General features: G+C 40.4%; 1 long non-coding RNA gene and 1 pseudogene across 2 annotated transcripts; one reads left to right on the top strand and one right to left on the bottom strand.

Moving 5' to 3' along the window:
• Window positions 1-3,902: 3,902 nt before the first annotated feature.
• LOC144710658 (uncharacterized) lies at window positions 3,903-6,590 on the bottom strand. Its single transcript, XR_013583363.1, has 2 exons — window positions 5,261-6,590; window positions 3,903-5,101 (listed from the first exon to the last, which is right to left on the bottom strand). It is a non-coding gene; the product is annotated as an uncharacterized LOC144710658 (long non-coding RNA).
• A 4,897-nt stretch (window positions 6,591-11,487) lies between these two features.
• LOC144710597 (uncharacterized) lies at window positions 11,488-14,767 on the top strand (annotated as a pseudogene). The gene is made up of 5 exons (XR_013583347.1): window positions 11,488-11,934; window positions 12,317-12,817; window positions 13,250-13,451; window positions 13,575-13,991; window positions 14,225-14,767. The product of XR_013583347.1 is annotated as an uncharacterized LOC144710597 (transcript).
• The last annotated feature ends 2,245 nt before the right edge of the window (window positions 14,768-17,012 follow it).

Genomic DNA, 17,012 nt, shown 5'->3' on the forward strand with positions numbered 1-17,012 from the left:
AGGTCAGCGAACGCTGGAGTACTAGCTCTAGAAATTAGAGACAGCACAAGAGCAGGAGCATGCACACAAGGTGCATCCCATGCATGCCCAAAAATGATATTTCAGATTCCCAATACAGGTCATTGCGGCTTTTATATTGGTGTTTAATGCTCTAAAAGTTTCCACATGGGATTGAAACATTTTTCTGTTAGGTCTGCCTGAGCTGGCAATCAAACAAAGATAAGGATTACAAATTTTTGACTGTTCATTATTCTTAAAGAAGACCAAACAGTATGATTTTACATCTAACCATTGTTTTCATCTCTATGGTTCAAACTGGTTTGATTGGCTGGTGGGGCTGATGAGAATGATGAGCCTAGTGAAAAGCTTAATGGTAAGATATGCTGACAGGGTAGAGGATTCTGATAGAACAGCGGTGACATAGAGATGTACCACAAAAACTAATAAAAAGGTCCGTGGCTATTATTTGATCTCAACCATGGACCCTCTATAAAGGAGATCAAAAGTTCAGGGCGTAAAGCCATCCTTCTACACCCCTAGCTGTTGGCCCCATTGGTTGGTTGGTGGAGGCAATCAATGGGCGATTTCTTAGTCAATCCCTAATCGGGGGAGAGCTCTTTGGGTGGGTCACATGATCAATGGTTGAGATAGGGTTCTCTTAACCATACAAAAGGAAAACGCATTCCTTGCTTTCATTGTAATTTTTTGAAGGAATAAGGACAATGTTGAAGACTAGTTCTGACCATGAAAATTTCTCAGTCAAGAGCTTTGGTAAACTCAGGAGGCAATCAGCGAACTTCAGAATCGTGACAGCATGGAGAAGCAAAGGAAGGTAAGCACAACAAGGCTAGGACTGGCGATTAGTGCCCCTTTGCATTCTCTTACAAGCAGGTGTTTTGTAAGTTCCTAACTCCCAACAGATTTCTGCCTGCATCGTATTATGTTTGTGTCTCATTAGTGCATTATGTGTTTTTTTAGCTGACCGTTTTGCAGGTCAGTTGAATCTCTAGAATCTATTTTCTCTCAGTGGCTCTTTAGGGCAGTTTCTCTTACCTATACATATATTAAACTCCCATCATATATGTAATATATATTCATCTTTATTAAAATATGTAAATATAACTAAGTATTCTCTTCTCACTATATGTCCCCTTCTTATTCCCTCACCAGTGTACTTTTCCTTAAATATTAAATCAAAAACTAAATACACTGACTTACTACATATGTTACGCTTAATTGATGTATGTAGCTTTCATTTTATTAATAACATAACCCAAACGATTAAAATCAATTTTATGTATCCTTTATAAAATCTCCCACTTGCTTTTTTGTTTCTTTACTTATTACTTCTGTATATTAATTAAAACATGAATATAGCTTTTTCGACTGCATATCTCAATCTTTACTTGCATTATAAAATCACCAATACATATTTTTCATCCTACATATTCCTTGCATCCTCTACTCTCTATAAATTATAAATCCCACAAAAACTAAAATAAAATTCTCTCTCATGTGCATATCACTTGCATGTTTATTTAGTTCATTTCCCCTCAACTTATTATTCCTATCATCAAACCATCCTATTCACCATACCCATAACTCAGTTATTTTATATATATTTGATAATACAACAATCATGGTTTTATTGCTATCCAATTTAGGTATTTCATCCATTAAAATATTATACTGAAAATCACCATTCAAATTAATTTTATATATATTTGATAATACAACAATCATGGGCTTATTGCTATCCAATTTAGGTATTTCATCCATTAAAATATTATACTGAAAATATTTTTTTAATTTATTGACATTGTGTCAAGAAAGAAATTAATTTTTAATGTGGGACACATTTTATGAAATTCTTGGCATTATATTAATGAGGTTCTTAATTTATTAGTCAGATTATTTATTGTTCTTAAATTAAGCATTTTATAATAAATAGTAATTATTTTTCATTCTTAAAATCACTCTCCATGTGTTCACATTTGATTGATAAAAACAATATCACATAAATATAATTCTATTCGGTAGATCAAGAGCTTTTGCCATGGTTATCTGCCCTTTATAAATCCTAGTCATTATTGATTCCTTTATTTTTTTCTAGGTGGTGTAGATCAATGCAAAGAATGATCAGATTAAAATGTTACTAAATTTTAATTGAAAATCATATTAAAATTGCAGAAGTTATGGCAGCACAAATGCCAGTCCCTTTTACTGCCAAAATGGCTTTAAGTTGAATGATGGAGACTGATGTCGAACGTTGTCAATGGCATCGTCCGATGGGTAAATCACTAAGTGAATGTAACTACGTGAGTACAAATGACCAAGCCAGAGTGTACGTGCAGGTCCGACTCGCGGGAGAAGTTGTTGAATTCTAAGCTCCAGGGGGGGCGACCGAGGACAACGACGGTGACCTTCTGACCCTCATCAGAGCGACAAAGGTAACTACGGTGCGGAACGGAAGAATTTTTGTAGGGGCTCACATGTAACAGATGTGGTCAACCCGTACCTAGGAAATCACTCGTGACGTAGTTTTCTCAGTAATCTCTCTCACCTATCTAACCCGAGCGCAGTGGAGTGCAGTAGAAAATATAGTGAAAGACGTAATATAATGGACAAGGAAGGGGAACAGTGTACCATGTCGGTTGGGCGTTCATCGTCAGCTTCTTAGTCGAAGCACGGCCAATGCGGGATGATAGGCGGCGCAGTGCTGTTCGTGGACAAAACTTAGCTCGACTGACGGCGGTCGTGGCGAAGGAGCATTTTTAGAATTCTGGAGATGAGGAGTCGAGGGAGAAGCGATGGGGAGGGAGAGTCGGTAGCAGCAGCGTCACTCTATGGCATGGTGATCAACCGCCAACAATGACCTGACTGGCGGCGACTTGAGAGGAAACGAAGGTCCGTAGGACAAGAGTCTTCACCCACAGTTACAGACTATCCAAACAAGTTGGCGCTCTGTCTGAGATTCACCAGCGACCACTAGTAGAGGGGATGGTATTTGCCTCCTGATCCAAGTTGAATTCTCGTTGTATTAGGGGACGGGGTTGTCCCTTCGTAGTCGTAGGTCAACCAGCCGCTGGCATGGGTTAACGACCTGCGGGAAGCATCTCGTTGCGTCGGTGCTGAAGCCCAATGATTAGTTGCACCCATTCGAGTGTACAGGTCAACCGGCTGTAGGCGTGGGGATAGCATCCCGCTAGGAGAGACCCGTCCGCGACGGTGTAGAGGTCCAACAATTGAGTGCACCCGTTCGAGGGGCCAGGTCAGCCAGTCACGTGTGGATTAGCGTCTGCAAAGAGAAGTTTATCCACGATGTTGTAGTGGCCAACGGTGGGATTTGCACTTCCCGAGAGCGCCGATCAGCCTATCGCAAGTGTGGGGGCGGTCAAGGATCACTGCCGATCCACACAAAGGCGAGTGTGGGCTGCTACTGCACTTAACGGTGCGGGCTCGATCGAGCATCAAGGACGTAGCCATTATCAAGCGTTAGTGGCGGCTCACCGATTCCAAGGGGAGGGAAGAAATCCAGATCGGACTACGATTTCCCTTCCTTGTTCATACACTGCTCTCTCTTCCTCCTCTCCTCCTCTTCTTCTTCTTCTTCCTCCTCTCTTCTTCTTGAATGTGAGATCTGAAAAATGCTTGCAACTGCCGAAATGCAAAATCCAGATCTGAACAAGGACGTGGTCCATCGTGGCCTTATACAGGGCCATGATGGACCCAATACACAATACATAGGGGCCCAATAAGGGACCCCTTTTACAACACTGAAAATGAAAAAAAACATGGAGAAATATTAAAACAACTTGAAATAAAACAACTGGTAAAATGCGACAATACGGACGCATCATGATGAGTACGGTGAGCTCATCATGATAAACACGAACATGAAATCGGATGAACAAAACAGGTAAATTAAAATGTGAATGCGCGCACGGTCGTGCTCTACCCGGGGTATTTAAACCCTGGCGTCTTCACGGTTGCTTTGGCGTGCTGGTCGGGCTGGACACGGACCAGCGGTGATGTTGATGACGATGAAGATGGCTCCAATGATTATTCGTCGAAGTCGTTTGGGCGTGCTCCATCAGGGACAAGGCACGTAGAAAGGTTTCATCACAGCTCATAGATCTTAGATTTGTTTTTGATCATATAAATCAGAGTATCATTTGAAAGAAAAGTTGAAACTTTAAAAAAAGGTGGCCATCTTGCGCATGCGCACATGGCACCACGCCATGATGATTAACTCTTCCTCTACTAAGAGACACATGTCACCCTCTGAGTTGGCATTCACTAGGAAGGAAGTATCTGTGATAATCATATAATGGCAGGATATTTCAGATTTTTACCATCAACAGAAAATGAGGAAGTGACATGACCGATGACGAGGAGAGACAGAATATGAAGTGAGAGGATTGAGCTTAAAATTTGGTAAAAACCTAACTGAGCCTAGAGTTTGATCATTCTTTCTTTGTAACCCTCTTTTTGTATTCCTGATCTGTAAATAGAGGCAATGATCTTTACAAAATTCATCCTTAAATTTGCTTCCAACATTTGTGAGTTGATTGAAATTGACTAAGATATATGAAGCGTGTTGTTGGTGTCTTGGGTGGATGAGAAGAGGTAACATAGAAGATGACAAGCTTACCTGCACTTTCAAATTAGTCCGATCCTAGCCCAATGAATGGGTCTAGGGTAAGTATTCTCATCTTACAATGTTTGTTCTCAGCATCATCAATCGGTTACAGACATTTCATCATCACATTGAACCCATTCATTGAATCTTTATACCCTTATATCACATTGACGTCGGACATCATCTAGGACGTTGTCTAGTCGGCACCGAATATGATGGTTCGGTATCGATAAGGGATGATGGTATCGAACGTCGACGGTGTCATCATCCGACGGATAAACCCTAATGGGTAAATGTAACTAGGATGCAAAAATGACTGTCCTATGGGTCGTACGCGCAGGCTCTGACTTGAGGGAGGTGCTGAGCTCCAAAATGGGACGGGTCGCCGGGTGACGCCAACGGTGGCCTCTCGAACCTCATCGGAGTGACGAAGGCATCTACGGCTGAACGGAATTCTACCTGTTGGGCTCACACGTAACGAACGGTCATATCCGTACTGGTAAGACACTCACAGAGTCATAGTTTTCTCTCTCACCTACCTAGCCCGAGCGCGGTGGAGTCGAGGCGAATGTAAAATGTAAGAGGTAAATAAACGAGCGTCGGAAGAGGATAGCGTACCTCGCAGGTGGGGCTCGTGGTGCAGAACTTTGTTGACGTTGGCGCCGATTTGGAGCAGGTTGAGTGGAGAGATGCCGGAGAGCACACGCCGGCTCAACAAGCAAGGTGATGCTAGAGCTCCGATAAAGGTCGGAGGAGAGGAGAATACGGAGGGGCCACGGTGAACTGGCTCAAGCGTAGTCCTAACCCTGGGCATGCTCCTTTGGTGGACTGGAGCGGGCGAGGCAGGTAGGTTACGCGAGCAGTGGCATTCAGCACATCGGCATGCACAGGTATATCAGGGACTGTCGTGAGTCGGGGCTGGCAGTGGACGATCAGGGACACGGTGAGTCATCACCCGTCAAACACTTGTCCAACGCCAGTCAAACTGTGGGGCCTCGCCACTGAGGGCGTGCGGTTAAGCTGGTGCATGCTCAACAGACAACAGACTAACTGCCGACTATCGCAGGGATGAGCTAGTGCGACGCATCCACCATCGTGATTCATCACTCGCGGAGCTAACCTCCTGTCAGGAAGTGGCTTCAATAGAACTCACCCCGTTATGCCACTCGACAAGCTCAAATTGAGCACCAACCAGGTCGATTGCGTTAACCAGGTCTCCGAGCAGTCCGAGTCTCTGTCGGGCTTGTCTGCTTTAGTGAACGGGTATTCCCCCGCTCGTCAAATGCCTCCGGAATTAACCACTACAGGCCAATTTTTGGGTCCCCTACGGGATGGCTTCCGCCTACTCCAGCAGGGCATTCCCGTCAAGAGAACGAGCACCCAGAAATTACCAGCACGGGAAGAGGTTGACAGCTCGCAAACGGTAGTCGCCGAAGTCCCGCAATTCTTATCTCATGGTAGGCTGGGCGGCCGGGAGTTGACTGGATCAAGGGCGGTATTAACTGCCCGAGAGAAGTCGCTGGTCCTAAGAGAAGGCAATCGATTTTCTGCTGTAAGATCGGACGCGTCGGAAAATGATCAGCGTGGGTGGGTGGTCCGCCACAAATTTCACCTGCAGTGGTGTGTGGGGCAGAAGGAGATTCTCTGTCGTGAGGGCCAACCGCATCAGTGGAGAAATGCGGCGATGATTTCAGACTGAGTTGAACTTGGGGGGTGGGGAAACAATTCCGACCTTCCCAATTCTCTTCCCCCTCATCCCTTGCATCTTCTCTTCTCCTCCCCCTTTCTGATTTTCTCTCTAAATCGAGGGGTGAGACCAAGAAAGGCTAACAACAACTTCTAATATTCCTGGTCTGATCTCATTAGGGCGCCCCCTCTTCCCTTATAAAGGGGGGAGGTCAAAATGGGCCCCTAATGTGGGTCAACAAAGGGGAAAGGATCCATTAAGGGGGCCCTTATATAATGGGCCCCCTCATTATAAGATAAAAAGGGGCAAGGAAATTAAAACAAATAAAGGAAAAGATAACAAAGACGATGGCTAAGGGCACAAGGGAGGAGATCCAAAAATGGCTAAGGATCCCTCCCAGTGACGATGACGAAGGATGTAGAGACGCGTCGCAGATGCGACGAAACACAATGACGATACAAGAAAAACACAAAACATGAGACAGAGCTAAGAAAACAAAACGCGACAATTCAAGCAATTTCAACCGACCTTCGACAACGGGGTCGGGCGGCGCAGACGACGTCGTCAACGATCTTTGATGGCGTGCAACATCACACATCTTACCCCTTTTATGTTTTCATATCTTTTTCATCCCATTCATCATCTCCCTAACATGGATTTTTTATTTCATCTCGTTGCCCTAATGTATTACTTTCATGGTATCACTCGTTCTTTATCGATTATTCTTCTAATAGTCTTATTATCAAATTCTACCTGGTATACAATCATCTTAATTTTATTTCTCCATCACCATAACTTTTCTTTTCCATCCATCTCGTATTTATATCTATCTCATCACATGAAAATAATCACTATTTAAAGAATATTAGCCCCTCCATCAAGGTTCCCTGAGGAGATGAGTACTCATAGCTAGTTATACTAACCTGAGTACGAAATCCAGAAAAAAACTCTCTTTTGTCTAAATTAGTATAATACTTAAATTTCATAAAGACATCTTCATCTTCTACACCTCTCCTTTCTCCTACTCTTTATTATAAATTTAGCCTATTTTGAAAGGCTTTTGACTGTTAATACAGTCTTGATTTTCTTCATATTGAATCTTATTTTTTTATGATATCAAATCTATAATGGTAAACATTTTATTTTACCGTTTATTTTACTAATATATATTCAGCATATACAAAACATTTATCACTTATTCACGTTAAAAATGAAATTTACACTCTGTTATTTTATTGCTCTTAGCTAATTTGATTTAATGATTTATAAACTAACCTACCTTGATTTCTGAACCAAGTGGTTAATTTTCTCTTGGTTCCCTTTGAGTTTGATTCTATGACAAGACGTAGGTAACAAGAATATTAATGATATGTCAGCCGTGGTGGAGAGAGGGAGATAAAGCCAAGGAAGCCAACTATGGAGCATACCTAATCCGGATCCCATGAAGTGTTTAACTCGAGCAAAAGGAGCAGCCTATTTTAAAGGATAATTTCAAGTGAGTGATTCATTGTTATTCCTTATAAAGGGTGCTAGCTACATATCCATGAGATGGACTAGCTACAAGTCCAAATCCTGGCCACACAATCTAGGTTTCTCAAATTGAGAATCTAAGGTCCCTATTTACATCCAATTTGCTTCACATTGTAAACATCACCAAATTGCTTTCCCAAACTCAGTATTGGCATCCTTGAGTGCAATACTTTTTATTGGATCCACTATATTTAAGTGTCAGTTTGGGTGAACAAGGGAAGTAGATCAATATATTTTTAGGAAACTGAAGAAAAGTTCATCCATGGTCTGAAAGGAAGGGACACTAGAGGTTTGTACATTCTTGAAAGTTCCTACTGTTCACACTCAATTTTTCTGGCTTGGGTGATACCCAAGATCCGGGGCCTCTCAATGCCACAAATTGTACTATAATGTTCGTCATAATGCTCAATTTACTGCATTTTATTTTGAATCAGAGATCCACAACACTTTCCAGCGCTCCCACGCCAAGTATGGGATGCTCCTACCGCCAAACCTTGGTGGCCTGTGACAAAAATTGCCATAAGACATTTTAAGTAGTTACTCTGTTATTTGATAATATTACAACGTTAAAAAAGTTGCTGAAAAAATATAATTTATGTTATTGTCAACAAAATTTAGGATTTAAGTCATTTTGCTGACTCAAAAAATAAACTACTACTTCTCGTAGATTTCAGTTTGTTTTTATATATATATATATAAATACTATATATATAATCAGATGGAAAAATCTTCTAATTGATTTCTTGCTCTATGGTTCCACCCTTAGTTAAGTCTATCCTTAGCAAGGAAAATATTATAAGTTTGTGGTTTAATCAAGGAATTAATAAAAATTTATATCCCTTTTCGTGGTTATCGATCCTCATAACTTGTCATTATTCAAAAATCACAATTCTTAAACATATCCATTTTTTCATAGTCATTTATCTTCTTCATCACAAAGTAAAAATTACTATTCCTCATAATAAAATTTTCACTGTCATGAATAGCATTATCATTCTTCACATCCATGGCCATATAAATTTTTATCCTTCTTCATTATCTACTCTCTTATTCAGAAAGTCTTCTTAGTTTTCGTTGAAAATTAATATTTTCATTCCTGTCTAGAAACCTCTTTCCACTCATTTTTCAACATAACATTTTCGTGTTCTTAATTATAATGATTTTGCATTACTTTTTGTAATCTCGATTTTATCGTGTTGGGCTGTTATAAATATGACTCATTGTGGGCATGCTTTCAGAAATATATGTCTTGAAACTTACTAAAATGTAATCGGAAAAGATATTACATTGACATATGTAGGTTATATTCTTGCAAGAAAATATGATGATAGGTGGGATGGAGGAAAAAAGGTTTGAATGGGTTTGGAAGGAACTTTTGAGAGCCCATATGTTACCTTTGAAAATGATCCAGATGTTTCCAAAATTTAAAAGAAAATTTTACTGCAAAATCTGACTTTGAGGTCATTAAATGTAGAAGTAAGGTATTTCCTAGGGTTGGAGTATGAGAATGTATAAAAACACACTCACACCAATATAATGCTAAATCTATCCATTAAAACATATTTTTCTCCAAAAAAAATGATTAAAAGTATATAAATTAAAAAAGTAAAATAAAGCGAAACCCAATATGGAGACAGACAGCTGAAGAGGATATGGTGGGTAGGTTTGACGGTCCCGGGTTGGTACATGTTTTAAACAAGGATCTAAACTTTGCCTAAAGTTAGGTCTTGTTTGAGTTCAGTCTGATGTGTTCCCAGTCCAGTTTTGGTCTGGTCCTGGTCCTATCACGTTGATGATTCACAATACAAGAGAAGTAAGATATTGCAAAGTAATTTATAAACTCTATTTTGGAAGATAAAAATAATACAAAATAAAACGAGAATAAGAGATGAAGATTTAAAAAATAATAGAAAAAAATTAGAAAACTAAATAAAAAATAGAAGGGAAGAATGAAAAAAATATAATGAGAAATTGGAAAATCAGGAGGCATAGGATAATGAAACAAATAGGTGGCATAAGGAAATTGAGAAGAAAGATAAAAAAAAGAGAGAAAAAGAGAATAACAACAAAATACGAGAAAAGAAATAAGAAAACAGTAAAAAAAAGACGAATGAGAGAAACAGAATAAGAAAGGAACCAGAAAATAAGAATAAAAAAAAGGAGAAGAAAAGACAAGAAGAAGAGAGGAAGATGAAAGGAATAGTAAAAGAAAAGGACATGAAGAACAGAAAAATAATAATTATAACGGGAACAATAAAAGAAGAATAAAAAGGAGGAGAAGAATAATATAATAGGAAGGGAAAAATAAGAAGAAGAATAAAAGAAGAGGAGAAAAATAAGAACAAGAGTAATAGAAGAGGAGGATAACGGAAGAGGAAAAAAGAGAAAAGAAGAAGAGGGCTGATCACGAGACGGAGGAGGTGGAGTGCCAGGGTACCAGTAGGGAGGAAGGGGGGAGGCGTGTGACTTGAAGGGAAAAGGGGAGGGGATAGTGGCGCCGCGCGCCCACCCCACCCCCCCCCCCACCCAATCCCTCGGCCGGGTAGTACTCTGCTGGTCACACGACCGAGGCGAGAGGGAGAGCAACCAGGGTGGAGGAGGTGCACCACTTGGGCGATGGGGGAGCGGAGGGGGTTCACCACAAAGAATAAATTATTTACTTATCAACAATATCCGGTCCCCTGTCCAAAATGTTAAACGCTATCGATGGGTATCGATAGAGGTGGACAGATATAAACCTAAACAAACGGAGGTAGATGGATGGAGACGGGGGGTCGAAGTCAACACGAAGATCGATTCGAAAAGCAATAACTGACTTTTCCGTCTGTGGTAGACCCTATGCTATCCACACGGCGTGCGCTGGAAATGGAATTTAAATTCCTTGACTCTTTCCAAAGGCGGCTAAGCCGTTGAAGAAGCCGAAACTGTTACACTACTGAAGGCATTATATTTTTCAAATGACACCTGTCCCTTCGCCCATCGTAAGATAAAATTATTTTCTCAAATAGGGGAGAAGGAAAGAAAGAGTGATAGAGTGAGAGAGAAATACGCAGATGGAGTAACAAGAAAGGAGACGAACGAAAATAAATATGGCAATGGGTGTGATCTTCGTCTACGCAATCTTACAGAACATTCTCGACGGGTATCGCTACTGGAGGGCGGCGAATGTGCACTTAAATCTTCTCTTGCCTGTAAAGATATTCAAAATGGAACATTTATAATAACAGAGACATGCGTAGTTTCATTTTCCACAATTTTCCAAGCCATCCGAAAGGGTTGAATGAGCCATGCATTAGACCTTACACAAGAATATCACATAATCATAATCGATACTTACTGAAGATAGGTTTAATTCTGTAAACAGTTATCAGTTAGGATACTATGGTTATATGTTCTATGTTTTATGACAGTTTCAGTTTGGATTGTGCCTTCTATTATTTAGTGATACAATGAAATACCCTGTCATCGGCTGAATTCTCGGTAGATGTCTCAATGAGAACCAGCAGGAAGAACCTGCACGGCAGTTTGTCGCTGGACCCACGGCGGCCGCGGTGATTATTTTTATTCTAGTCTTTTAGTTTTGACCATTGAATGAGTTTTTAAAGTCTCGCGCCAGCTCATGACAAGCCCTGCACGTGGGAGAGAACTCGCGGCCCGATAAAACCGTATCTCGTTATTATGCCTTTGTGGATTTTCTTGCATTGTAGGTTGGGTATACAAAGCCTCTACGCCGCGCCTTCCACTGAAATGGCAGTTGCACCCGCCCCATACACTCCAACGGCGTCCCCCATGCGCAGTCCTGGAAACTGTCATTGTACATCAGAACACGAAGCTTTTAATTCTGAGGCGAGCACGAAGTCGCTTGATTTGGCGAAGGTTGTAGAATATTACGCCGGCAGCGATCGAAGCGATGAGAGTAAGCTTCGCTGGCTGGCGTCTCAGATCATCGGCGCTAAAGCGCATATGATCACACCGTTTGGCCGTCGGCGTATCGTCTACAGCGACCATACTGCCTCTGGGAGATTCCTCCAGTTTGCTGAAGAGTACTTGATACGAGATGTTCTGCCATTCTATGGTCTCTTCTTCATCTTCTTCTGTGTCATTCTTATCATCCTCTTCTTCTTTGTCTTCTTATTCCCTTTTCGTTTTTCCTCTTCCAACGTCTATTCGTATTATCCTTCTTCTTCATCTTACTGATATTTTTATTATTATTATTATCGTCAACAAAATTATTATTATTATACTCCATCATCGTTATCGCCAGCTTCTTCTTGTTCTTCTTCGACCTTTTGATTACCGGCATCCTCTTCTTCTTTAACAATATCTTCGTCGTCAACCTCCTCCTCGTCTTCTTCAAATTATCATTCTTAATAGCATTATTTCGCTATTCGAACGTTAGTATGAATGCGTCAATACTCTTTTCGTTGGTGTTATTATTAAATGGCGCAAGCTTTCAGGAAATACACATACAGTAGATAGCTACGCTGGCCTCCATACAAGCGAGTTAGTGACGCAGGCTACCCTCTATATCAAGAGCTGCCTCGGCGCCGGCTCTCGTGACATCCTTCTCTTCTGCGGCTCCGGCTCAACGGCGGCCATCAAACGACTTCAAGAAGTTATGGGAATAGCAGCCCCACCGACTCTACGCCATCTCCTCCTCCAGACTATTGCACCGCACCAACGCTGGGTCGTTTTCGTCGGCCCCTACGAGCACCACTCAAATCTCCTCTCATGGAGGGAGAGTCTTGCCGACGTGGTAGAAATTGGGCTTGACGAATCTGGAAAATTGACCTCGCGGCTCTTCAGACGGCACTGCTTTCGCCAGATATTGCCGGCCGTCCTAAGCTTGGCTCGTTCTCCGCCTGCAGTAACGTCACCGGCGTGTACACTGATACCCGTGCGGTGGCGAGGTTGCTCCATCGCCATGGTGCCTACGCCTGCTTCGACTTTGCTTGCAGGTGCATAGACGCCAAACCCTAAATCTTTAGCGTACATTATATTCGACAAATTAGATTTTCTTGTTCTTCATACAGTCCTATTATTCTTCTTCTTCATTAGAAACTATTTTCTTTATCGTCCTAAAAGATTCTGGCTTTTCATACAGTTTTCCTCGTTATGAAGGCTCCTTTTCTTCCATTTATTTTGTATTCAACTGTGTTGTTCATTATTTCGTCTCGATGATAAAGCCTTGTTGCCCGACAAAGTAAACTGTTATTCGTCTTGTTTTTAAAGGCCTTTTTACTCTTTCTATTATTTGTTGAGTATTATTTTTTTTTTATTATTCTTCTTCTTCTTCTTCTTTTTCTTCATTTTCTTATTTATAAAATATGATGAAGATCTGAAAGTATTGAAACCCTAGACGATCATCTTCTTCTTATTTGCCAAATCAGTGGGCCATATGTGGAAATCCACATGAGGTCTGACGACGACGACGGCTACGATGCAGTGTTCATCAGCCCCCACATGTTCCTTGGCGGCACCAGCACCCCAGGTATTCTTCTAATGAATGAGGATCTTTACAAATTGAATGACCTTCCACCGTCGACCTGCGGCGGCGGCACTGTCCATTATGTAAATGGCTACGATGCACAGGTAACTGTTCTTACAATTTTGATGTCACGACTTTTTTGGCTTATAGCATGTCTACGAACAGACGAGTTTTGAAGAATAATTTGGATTTCAAATGAAGTTGTAACATTGCTCTTGCTGTGCCAGGAAACTCTCTTCAGCGAGAACATAGAAGAAAGGGAGAACGCGGGCACGCCACCAGTTGTGCCAATTATCCGCGCTGCACTCGCTTTTGCGGTGAAGTCATTTGCCGGAGTAGATCTCATTCGGCAGATACAAGTGGCAATGGTGAGATATGTGACGGCGCGGCTCGGTTCAAATCCAAATATCAAAGTCATGGGATTGAGCAATGAAGAAAAACAACCCATCTTCTCCTTCATCATATATCCGAGTGTCGGTTTTGCCAACGGCAAGCATCTCCACTCCCATTTCACAACCCGTCTGTCGAACGACCTCTTCGGTATTCAAGCCCGTGGGGGCTGCGCATGCGCTGGGCCTTATGGCCATCTTCTACTTGGTGTATCCAGGGAAACGTCGCTGGCTTATCGTGACTACATAAAACAGGCATGTACGATCAACCATGACGCCTTCCCAAATTTCAATGCAATTTCCCATGAGATGGATGAATTTAAGTATGATGAAACCAAACATAGTTCCTAGGCTTTCAACTGTGAGATTCAAACAGAACCCGATTAAGAGGTAATATTGTATGAGAATGACATTTGTTTAGTTTAAATGCAAGATTTCATCGTTTGTGGTCTAATGAGAAGTTTAACATTTCAAAATTCCCCATGCAGGGATACGAGGGGCTGAAGCCGGGGTTCACGAGAGTGAGTTTTTCTTACTATACTTCTATTGAGGAGATGGAGTTTGTGCTCGATGCGATAGAGTTTCTTGCCGAGTATGGCCACCGTTTTCTCTCGCTGTATAACTTTGATTGGATCACTGGTGCCTGGGATTACAGAGGCGATGAAACACCAATAAAGATTAATTCACGGGGAAGAAGGAACCGTTCGCGGTTTACCCATCTTTCCAAGGCTCTGGCATCCCAGATTATGTTCTTCGCACAGGGGAAGACTCGCCAGGACGTGGCGCCACCACCTTGCAAGGAGGTTCTTCAATTTGCAAAGCAGATTGCCCAGGCCTTGCCAAATTTCCCAGGTTTTCAGGTTTTGCCACCTATAGAGGTTCACCCAGATGTAATCACGTTCATGCTTTAGCTCTTCCAGAGAAAAAGTGAGACAAGCGTTTTTGTCTTACAGAACCTGGGTGGCGTAATAATGAATATTGGTTGTGATATTTTAGTTGTGTGGTTAATATCAGATTCCTGAATTTTATGCCCTTAAATGACCAGACATCTAGCTTAGTTCCCATCTCTGGGTATCAGACGTTCACTAAATGCTACCTAGCATGGATAAAGAGACCACAAATCAACAGATCGCTTTGAATATTGAAATTCCGAGAAAATGGTTATGGTGCAATCCCATTCATCATTTGAGGGAGGAAATACTGTCATACAACCCCCGTGGTAAAATAATGCTCCAAATTTAAAATCCCGAATGATATTCGAAAAGAAAACAAAACCTATTCGACTAACCTGTTCTGCTATGTCCCACGAATATAAAAACAGACGAGAAAACACTGAAAGTCTAACACAGGAAGAGTAGGAAGGCGAGAAAGCACTAAAAGGAGAGAAAATAACAATAGCCTACTTATAGGGTTTCGATGAGAGAGACACTAACTCTAGCTTCAAAAAAATTGTAGTTTAATAACTAAACCAAATTGGGACACTTGGCCAGTGGTAAATGATGATGTTATTTCATAATTGGGATGTTGGGGTGGCAGTGTTGCATCAGATGATGGAGCATGGTCGTGTGTTTTACTATTAATTTCATATAATATTATTTTACTGAGGGGTAACTCTTCTCGCTTTCATCATTTCCCATTGATATCACCATAATAAATTATCCTTAATTAGATTGATTAATTTTATGAGTTCATGTTGTATATCAAAAGCACACAGCCAGTCAGTTGACGACAATTTCAATCATGAATTAATACAACTTTTTTCCTAACTCCATCAGAGTTGAACTCTGCTTTCCCACAAACTTATATTCTTTTTTCATTTGGTATGTGACCCAGATATTGGAGGCACTTCTTGGTGTATGTGGCCTTCATAATTTCTTCACCATAAGAAATTAGCCATAATTAGATGGATTTATTTTGTGAGTTCATCGTGTACATCAAAAGAAGGCAGTCAACCAATGGAGGAAAATTTTAATCAGGGTTTTAACAATATGAGTTTCCTAATGCGTAAGAGTTTTTTAATGGCATAATACCCCTTAAACATATATTCTATTCAAATGGTATATTACCCAAGTATTCATTATTTTTTAAGATGTATACTAAATTAAAATGAAAAAAAGTTGACGAAAATTTTCATCATTTGTAGTCATATATGTGCCTAGCAAAATCAGACAACTTTCAATCCAACCAATGCTTTTAGCATGGCCCTTTAAATTTCACAAAATGCAGAATGTAACCAATTTAATTAGGAAATTTAAGTATGTTTCTTGTGCTTTTGTGATTGAGAATTGTTTTGAACCAAATCAACACACATAATGGTCGCTTTTTGTTCACATGACCAGGATTTTAATCAGAAGCTATTTCTGGAAGATATAAACATTATTCAAATTTGGTGCAAGATTGTCCCATGTATTATATCGCTAATATTATATACGACCAAGATCCATCAATAAGAATGAAGGTGGCTAATTTTTAAGTATATAATGGTAGGAAAGTCACGTTCAATGCCATACCTAATTAATTATTCAAAAAAGTCGTCTCAAAGATGCATCTATATTAGTTAATGTTTATTAAAAAACTTTGTAAAATTGGGCCATGAGCACACCTAGTATTGGCCCTTCGTTAGGATTCTTCACTTGTAGATCAAATTCAATTTCCTGGAAATTGGGTTTGCTACAAACTCAACAGTTCTCTACTTTAGTCTCTTCATCTGGAGTTCACTTAATGTCTGAATGATAAATTCCAAAATAATGAGATGAGAACATATGGTTAAAATAACCCAAGGCCTTGAACTCCAGTACCTTTGGATCTTTATTTGGCTTTAACCTTGGGTTAAAAAAGTAGCTATTTGAGCAGTGCTGTAATTAAATTGAAATGCATTAAGTTTTTATACAATTCTCCTATTCATTTGTCATATTTTGTCGCAGCTTTCAGTCTATCACACTCAGTATTAACATGCCCAAATATATATCTATTAAAATTTTTAAAATATTTTTTAAGCTCTTAATATGTTGGGTTCCAAAATTTTTATAATAGATGAATTGTATCTATTTAAACAACATTGACTAACATCTGAAAATGAATTTCCTTATTTGTCCTATATTCTCGAGGGATATTAAAAAGATTTTGATTCTGATCACGCCAAGTTAAGGTAGTAACAGAAACTATCATTCACCATGTATCCATCCAATTGACGTCTTTCTCCTGTAAATTAATAATAAAGATAGCCATTGATGATGTCATTAGAAGTTGTCTTCGAGGCTAAAAGTCATATCAGTT

Source organism: Wolffia australiana, chromosome 12, assembly GCF_029677425.1.
Source record: "Wolffia australiana isolate 7733 chromosome 12, ASM2967742v1".
Classification (NCBI taxonomy): Eukaryota; Viridiplantae; Streptophyta; class Magnoliopsida; order Alismatales; family Araceae; genus Wolffia; species Wolffia australiana.